Source organism: Stylophora pistillata, chromosome 6 (assembly GCF_964205215.1).
Source record: "Stylophora pistillata chromosome 6, jaStyPist1.2, whole genome shotgun sequence".
NCBI classification, from domain to species: Eukaryota; Metazoa; Cnidaria; class Anthozoa; order Scleractinia; family Pocilloporidae; genus Stylophora; species Stylophora pistillata.
This window is the reverse complement of record NC_142524.1, coordinates 14,550,329-14,559,574: the sequence shown is the minus strand read 5'-3', so window position 1 is coordinate 14,559,574 and position 9,246 is coordinate 14,550,329. Positions and strand designations below refer to the sequence as shown.

Below are 9,246 nucleotides of genomic sequence, written 5' to 3'. Positions count from 1 at the left end.
CAATCCCTGTAATATAGCTGTCTGAAGTGTAAGTTGAAGGTGTTACGCATATACTTGTCAATGCCATGCATTCTAAATAACTGTCAATACTTGTAATTAGGCATGCCCATGCAGACTTTTTTAAGACTTGTGCTGTAGTTTGGATTGTAATACCTTTATTTTGTGTGAACGGTAAATTTTTTTTGTTGGATATTACATCGCCCACGTGCTTTGCGGAAGCCGGTATGATCGTTTTACAGTACTGTTTTAGTTTCCCCTCTTATCATGCTACAACTCTGTGTTGTCTTTGGTTGTTTTGAATTTGGTTGTGTTACAGGTATGAACAAGCAAGCAATTGAAAAATGATTATTGTTTAAGCTTTCAAGGCTGTATGTTTCTTTTTTAATAAAAATTTTTCAAACTTGGCACATACGCATATAGTTTAGTTTGAGATTCAGCTAATTACTGATACTTGTGGGATTGATGCTGTGTTTTCTAAATAGTGATAATAACAACACAAGCTGGGGTTTAACCACGTACATATTTTGCGGAAGCCGGTATTGTTTCGTTGGTAAAGACAAAACCAGGTGAGTCTCTGGCTCCTACTGACAAAGCTGCCATAGTGTGCTATACACTCACCAATTTATCAGAGTCCATGCATTGTACCATTTGATCGAGGTGAACTTACAACCAGTTTGATTCCAGGTACTTCACGTACAATTTTTCATGTAAAGGCTGTAGTTAAGGCTAGCCACAATCTGTCATTAAAGAACTTCAGTAATTCTCAAGTTGACAAAAACACAGCCTTACGGTACACCACTGACAAGCAACATTTGTTTAGTTTGTGTCACAGATGCTGGTCGTTAATAGATACCTATACGACAAACAACCATAAAGTTCAGTTAGCATTTTGAAAAAGAAAGGAGCACCCTCGAAGTAATATTTTGGTGGTTGTGGTACAATTGAATAACCTTGACATTTCAATCATGATTGCTCAGTTAATTTTTCTATAAAAAGTTGGACAGATCTAGTTTCTTATAGGCTCTTCTTTCAACTTCAAACATGACATATGATACCATTTTATCTTGCACAAATCATTATCACAGCCAATTAATGTGCTGCCCTCAAAATCTTGTTGACAGTAGCACCACAGCCCTTCCTCTTCTTCATCACCATATGATGTTGATGAAGATGGAATGACTAGAGCTTTATACCCTGGGCATATATATTACTACCCTACAATTTCAGGTAAAATGCACTTGCGTAAGAAATCAGAGGAAACGGAGCGTGCATTTTCCCAAAACTCTTGGTCAGGAAGAATTTCTGCACAAAGAGATCTATTGTTCTTCACACCACAAAATCACAATATTTAACCTCAAAGATAAAGATCTGGGCCTGAACTTGGTAGTAGGCATCACTTTTGTCAAGATGAGCTTTACCAAACTCATCTTTCTTTAAACAAAAGTTGGTTTGGCCAGCAGCCTCAGCGATTGTGGAATCCTTGTGTGTATATGGACATTTTATTCACAAACACCCATCCCACAGCATTTGCAGTTAATAATCCCATCAGGAGAAGCTCCCAAGTATGGTCCCCTTAGATAAATGTTGAGACCACTGTCAGAAATTGTCAAAGACTCATGGTGAGAAATTGTCAGACTGGTGAGCTTTGTGAGCCCAACCTTCATTTTCACAACCCCACCTCGTGGCCGCAGTTGAAAACTTATGGGCTTCAGGGTAGCATATGGACGTAACAAGACTCTTAGCAGGCTTAGCTGTATTTGTTTTGCAAGCAGTTTTTAGATTGGAAGCAGTAATACGACCTGCCTGCCTGCCATTTGGTACCAAACTTTATATTGTGACTGCTTTCTAGTTGAAGCTTCTATTACTCCACACTCATCAGGTGTAATCTCAAGCAATATCTGTTGACATTGCTGCAACAACTCTATGTACTGGTAATCTAACTGCAAACACTCTTCTCTAAAAAAAATGCTATTGGGCAAGGGCTTGGGTACATTACCAATTTCTTTACAAGTATACTGCTCATTTAAAGGTGCGACAAGGGAAAAGACTGCTGGACTTACTGTACAGCCAGAAATACTTCTAAAACTAGTTTTCTGCTCTTCTGGGGTTGGGTTAGGTGTCCTGGTTGTTCAGATCCCAGGGTTAGATCTAGTAGCCATAGGACTAACCAGTGTTTCTCCACCATCAATTCATGCTTCCTTCAGGCAGAGGTAAAATCCATCTCAGTTATAGGTAATGGGGATTTCTTTCATATGACTAGAGAGAAGCCATTTGTTCTTTTCCTGTGTGCATGTGGTAGAATCTCTAATTCTAACACCAGTCTCAACAGCAAAAAGCTCTGCCTCAACACGAGACAACCCTTCACACAACCCTGCTATGCAATAGGAATGGGAAGCAATTACAGTTCCATATTTTTCTGCCAGAAACCATGTTCAAAGTGGGATGTCCTGGGCCCTCTTTGAGCGATTCACCAAGTGAGAGTACACAAAAAGTCTTAATTCTAAATCCAAAATTTAAATCCTTGAAATATGCCATATCACTCGCTAATGTGAGTACTATGGGTGATATGTCTTCTGAACTTGCAGCTGTCGTGTCAAGATCGACTAGATCGCTCTGACAAAGGGCTAACGCTCGAAACGTCAGCTTTTTAACACTTAACGGTGTCCAATTTACAATTTCAACTTAGTTGAAGTAACCAAATTACCTAGTAAAACAAGAGTTACGTCTGATGCACGATCCTCGCAGTAGATAGCGCTATTTATGCAATGGCGAAAATCAGACCTGAAAAAAATCAGGCCTGTACGGGATTCGAACCACTGACCTCTGCGATACTAGTGCAGCGCTCTGCGATACTCGTGCAGCGCTCTACGATCCTCGCTATCTACTGCGAGGATCGTGCATCATACCTATCTACAACCGCAGTTCAAAATATATGAACTTCATATATTCATTGTACCTGAAAACAAGAGTTGTTAGCCGAGTTCGATAAAAAATGAGTCTTTTATTTTGCTCTGTTTGCTTCTCTCCGAGATCATCAGAAAAAAATGCACTACCGTGACTAACTCTGGCGAACACAACTTCATTTAGGTTTTTGTAAGTAGTTCACAATATCTGGATATTGAACGTTCAGAAGGAGCTCGATGTTTTCGGAGAAATCACTTTCTCTCGACGCATATCGGTCGAAGCCTTAAACAGTTATTTTTTCGTGGTACCTTGACTTCGTAGGACCCTTTACACCCGCAAAGTAATCCGAATACTGAAGGTTTACATCGGGCACGCCTTCGGAAGAAGCCATTTTGAAAGCTTAGTTATCCCTCAACATGGCGGCCGCGTATGACGTAGCAAATTTTTGTCACGTGGTTGAAAACAAAGAATACCTATCTGCGTAAATCTTCTCCCATCTAATAATGTGGGAAGCTTGCAGCTTCAAAAGTAGAACGTTACAAGTAAAAACACAATAACATGACGAGTATAAAATGTTTTCCTACACCAATCAAGATGTAAAAAATTACCACTGATTAGATGAGCTTTGAAAGCTTATCTGATGAAGCCTGAAAAACAATGTCATCAGATTAGTGAATGAAAAAGAGTAGGGTAAATTCAGCGGAAAAAAATCCCTTATACAAGCATTCATGTATAATTTAAGGTTCCCAAACAAAATAGTATTGATTATGAAGGAAGAGTGCTAGTGCTCGTCTTTATGATAAAGACGCGTTGCCCTTACCGCCTGTCGCGCAATCCTTACAGAGCATTTAGATCAGCGGAGGGCAGTCAACGGCTGCGGCTTTGAAGCGAATACACAATTCATGTTCCTGCACTAATCAAGATGCTAAACAACTACAGACCACTGATTAGATAAGCTTTGAAAGCTTATTTGATGAAGTGTCAACAGATCAGTGAATGAAAAAGAGGAGGGGGGTGAATAGAGGGAAAAATTCCCCCAAAAAGTATTCGCGCATAATTCAACCTCTCAAACGAAAAAAACTAAATATAGAGGAAGAGTGTCAGTGTTCTGGTAAAGACGCTTCCTCTTGCAATATTGTGGCCCAGGACTTGTGAGTCTGTCTGTCACGCAATCCTTACTGAACATTTCGAAACAGTGGAGGGCAGTTCACGCAGCGAATACCTACCATCAATATTTGGCGCTGATGCATAGTATGTACAAATTTATAAATAATATACAAATCAAAGTGTAAATATGGCAAATAATTTCAATTTTTAAACGATTCATTTCTTATCTGACAAAGACCAGACTCTGCAGAGTTGCGAAATGTGACGTACTCAAGAAACACACGTTTCATTGTTCGTCGAGAAGTATAGAACGCCTTAACTGTCTTATGATATTTTGTTTTCTTATCTGTGGTGCTTTTCTTATCATCTTTGGTGCTTGTATCATGATATTCGGTGCTCTGGTTGCTATAATCGGTGCCAGTCACCTTATACTCGGCTCTTTATCCAAAGTACTCGGTACTTTCCACATTATACCTGGTGCGAAAGCCATTATACTCACTGCTAACCGCTTTATACTCGGTGCTTGAATCAATTTTAGCGGTGCAACTTTCTTTATATTCGGTGGCTAATTTTTCATGCTCTGTGCTTTTTCCGTAGTCAGTTTGCACCTGAGTTGTGGTCAGTTTAGCATCTGGTTTGGTACGAACATCTTGCTACTCGGTGCTCAGCGATTCGGTTCGTAGAGCATTATATTCGGTTCATAGAGCATTATATTCGGCGCCTTTGCAACATGGTATTCGCTGAGCCAGTATATCTGGTCATCTAAACTACTCCAAAGCACATGCTCGCATCGTATCCGTGAGACTGGTCCCCAGAGCCCATCGTTTCGATTGATAACGTGGTCAGCGAGCGGCTCCGGTAAGTGAACATGTACGATACATGACGTACAGACCGATAACGCGCCAAGAGCGATTTCTTCCCGCCTTCGCATAAACCGTAACATTACAGGTCATTTTTATCTATTAAATTTATGGATGACATACCTCGAGAACTGAATTTGGGAACTCTAGTGGACAGATTTAATGATGAGAAAGTGGAAGTTGACACAGTAATTTCAGCTTCAAACAGCGAGTTAGCTCTACTTAATGTTTGTACCATCGGCGAACGTATATGTCTTCGCAATCTTTACAAGGCAAGGAAGCAGGCACCCGTGCCCTCCTGCCACATCCTAATATACGGGTAAAGAGGTGAATATCTAAAGCGCAGTAAAAAAATGATCGAAAAATCTATCTCGAATGATTGTTTTGTTGTATTTGAGGAACGAGGATGAGGAGCACTCGATGAAATCTCTATTTTCAAATTGTTTCAGACACACACTCTTTTGATCACTCCTCTAATCCATTTTGATCACTCCTCTAATCCAATGTTTCCCCCTCGGTGAAGTGGCGAATCCCATGGTACAGTATTAAAGCACTGGATTGGCAGTCTGACGGCCCGAGTTCGAGGCCCAGCAGCCTCGAGTACCACATTGAAATTTTATCTTATCTCTTTTTTTTCTACTTTTCAGTTCTCCTGCTTATACTTTACAGCTATTACCTTATTTCCTTTCTCCGTAGAAACTACTGTTAAACTTCCATGTACCAGCCTTTGGGCGAGAATCGATGTTTGCTTTGAGATTTCATCTGTTTTGTGTATTGATCGATCATCTACTTTGCTGCTTTTGAAAAATATCTGTTTTCTGTTGCTTTCAAGTCGTCTCCTTTTTTGCTTTGTGGAATTACCTTGTACACTACTTATCTGATTTAAAGTACCGTAATCTGCTTTATATATTACTGACCTGATTTGCATATTAAAAAAAAAATTGCGAGCACCCACAGAACCTATGCCTAAGTTTGATTTTGGGTTAAGTCTAAAAGCAACTCGCTATTTCAATACCACACCACTCTCCCTCGACTCTAGAAACCCTCTAACTCCGTTTGCCATGCTTAAATCCTGCCTTGCCCTGCACTGAATATACAGTTGCTTTTAGACTTTGCACTTTGGCCCCTAAGACCTGTCTTGTATCACTCGATTCTTTGAATGATGCACAGGGATTACTGACTTTCAGGCTCCATGACATCATATTAGCAATTTCTGAGATAGGGAATTCTTCTTCCAAAAAACATTCAAGTACTGACTCTGGAATATCGAAAGCAGGAAGTCCGAGAGCACTTGGAAATTTCATTGGTTGTTCCGCACCAAACGTTACACAGGCTATACTTAAAGTCATCATGTCGCACCGATTTTGTAGGCCAAGTTCCTTGAGTTCATGCAGGTTTACAAAAAATGTCAGGCGATATTTTTTCTTATTCAAACCGATCTATCAAACCATCCATTTTCAATTTTCTCAACACCGAGGACATAGTCAACATGGTCGACATTTTGTGATTGGTGTATATACGTCATGTTCGGTGACCGCAGATATCGCCACTTCTCGTCCCAGAGCCACTCGCTCACATTATCAATCGAAACGATGGGCTCTGGGGACCAGTCTCACGAATACGTTACGAGCATGTGCTTTGAAGTAGTCTAGATGACGAAATATACTGGCTCAGCGAATACCATGCTGCAAACGCACCGAATATTTAACAATTATTCCACGAGCGCGCGTTGGATATGAGATGATAGGTAGCCAACGAGGCGCGTAGCGCCGAGTTGGCTATAATCATCTCATATCCTACAAACGCGAGTGGAATAATTGTTTTATTAAAAAAACGCCCCCAAACTATTAGACAAATTTTCTCGACTTTATTTTGTGAGAAGAAACCGGATTTAACAGTGTACAGAAATTAGATTATGGTATATTGGCTCATATACCATAATGGCTGAGCCAACAAAAAGTCTTGAACTGCATCATCCAATGATCCAGTTTTTAATAAAATGTTTTATGAACCGAATCGCTGAGCACCGAGTAGCAAGATGTTCGCATCAAACCAGATGCTAAACTGACCACAAATCAGGTGCAAACTGACTATGGCAAAAGCGCAGAGCATGACAAACTAGCCACCGAATATAAAGAAAGCTGCACCGCTTAAATTGATCCAAGCACTGAGTATAAAGCGGTTAGCAGTGAGTATAATGGCTTTCGCACCAGGTATAATGTGGAAAGTACCGAGTACCTTGGATAAAGAGCTGAGTATAGGATGACTGGCACCGATTATAGCAACCAGAGCACCGAATATCATGATACAAGCACCGAAGATGATAAGAAAAGTACCACGGATAAGAAAACAAAATATCCTAAGACAGTAATGGCGTTCCATAGAGAAGTATTGCATTACTTCATGGTAGCTAATGACAGTCGTGTTTCACGTCTTGTTTAGAGACGCTTACAGGATAAATTTTTGGAAAAGAAGAATAACAACGGTTCAAGTCACATTTCGCGAAAAAAGCCAGTCATCTCGCAATTTCCATGAAGAAAAGGTGATTCAACGTTCACGGCGATATAACCAAATCACGTTTAAAACCAGCCAAAGGGCCCCTTCATGATCATGAAAAACCCTTTTCCCCTACAAAAATAACAGTAACTGATTATTAGTAGTGGTGCTATTAACATTATTAAATATGAGCTCTTAACCATTAATTGTTATGTATTACCCACACCCACGACCCACGACCCACGACCCACGACCCACGACCCACGACCCACGACCCACGACCCACGACCCACGACCCACGACCCACGACCCACGACCCACGACCCACGACCCACGACCCACCACCCACGACCCACGACCCACCACCCACGACCCACCACCCACGACCCACGACCCACCACCCACGACCCACGACCCACCACCCACGACCCACCACCCACCACCCACCACCCACCACCCACGACCCACCACCCACGACCCACCACCCACCACCCACGACCCACGACCCACCACCCACGACCCACCACCCACCACCCACCACCCACCACCCACCACCCACCACCCACCACCCACCACCCACCACCCACGACCCACGACCATTATTCGGAAATCAATTAAAGTTTAACAGTCTTTGACACTTCCCTATTTTTTTGATCATCGCGAATCACAACAATAAAAAAATTACCCCTACCGAATTTGTTTGTAGAGCTGAGAGGCTCCTTTCTAACTCCTGTACCTTCTTTTCAAGCTCTGAGGTATCTGGTAGAGTAAACAGGTAATTCAATACAAGTAAATGAAAAAGAATAAATGAATAAAACGATATGGGTTCTATGCAGAGGGATGCATTAACTCCTAAGATTGATTGTACATTCTTATATAAATGAGTCTATGAATATTTGTTGAACATCCGCTTTGAAAGCAGTAGGTTGTGTTTTTGAACAACCGTTTGTTTCGCGTTCATACCCCGATAGCAAACCATGACGTCTTTGTTCACCATTTCCTTAAATGTGAATTAATTCCTAATTCGGGGAGGGGATGCAAGAGTAATATGTCGATAAATTGGGCTTTACTAAAGGAGAAAAAAGTTTTAGTGTATTCACCCAATTTCGTGGAATCCAAATGACACCAAGACTCAAATCATATCAATATAGAAGTTCCTACGTATGATGCACGATCCTCGCAGTAGATAGCGCTATTTAGGCAATGGCGAAAATCAGACCTGAAAAAAATCAGGCCTGTACGGGACTCGAACCACTGACCTCTGCGATACTAGTGCAGCGCTCTACCAATTGAGCTAACAAGCCAACTGGGAGCAGGCCGTTAAGTTGATTCGTAATAAACCCGTGAAAGTTATAAATCAGATACAATGAATATATGAAGCTCATATATTTTGAACTGCGGTATTAGATACGTATGATGCACGATCCTCGCAGTAGATAGCGCTATTTAGGCAATAGCGAAAATCAGACCTGAAAAAAATCAGGCCTGTACATATATTCATTGTATCTGATTTATCACTTTCACGGGTTTATTACGAATCAACTTAACGGCCTGCTCCCAGTTGGCTTGTTTGCTCAATGGGTAGAGCGCTGCACTAGTATCGCAAAGGTCAGTGGTTCGAGTCCCGTACAGGCCTGATTTTTTTCAGGTCTGATTTTCGCTATCGCCTAAATAGCGCTATCTACTGCGAGGATCGTGCATCATACGTATCTAATACCGCAGTTCAAAATATATGAGCTTCATATATTCATTGCATCTGATTTATAACTTTCACGGGTTATACTGATTTATAACTTTCACAACTTTCTACCTTGATAGTTTCAAATTTTGAATATGGCATTGATTAAACGACACGATAGAGCAGATACGATGCTCTTCG

The 9,246-nt window shown here is 41.1% G+C and overlaps 1 protein-coding gene and 1 pseudogene across 1 annotated transcript in view; both read right to left on the bottom strand.

Annotated features, from left to right (window-relative positions):
- LOC111340704 (uncharacterized) overlaps nucleotides 1-9,246 on the bottom strand; it is a 185,804-nt gene that overhangs the window by 17,045 nt on the left and 159,513 nt on the right. The window lies entirely within an intron of this gene.
- LOC148728402 (uncharacterized) lies at nucleotides 1,665-3,295 on the bottom strand (annotated as a pseudogene).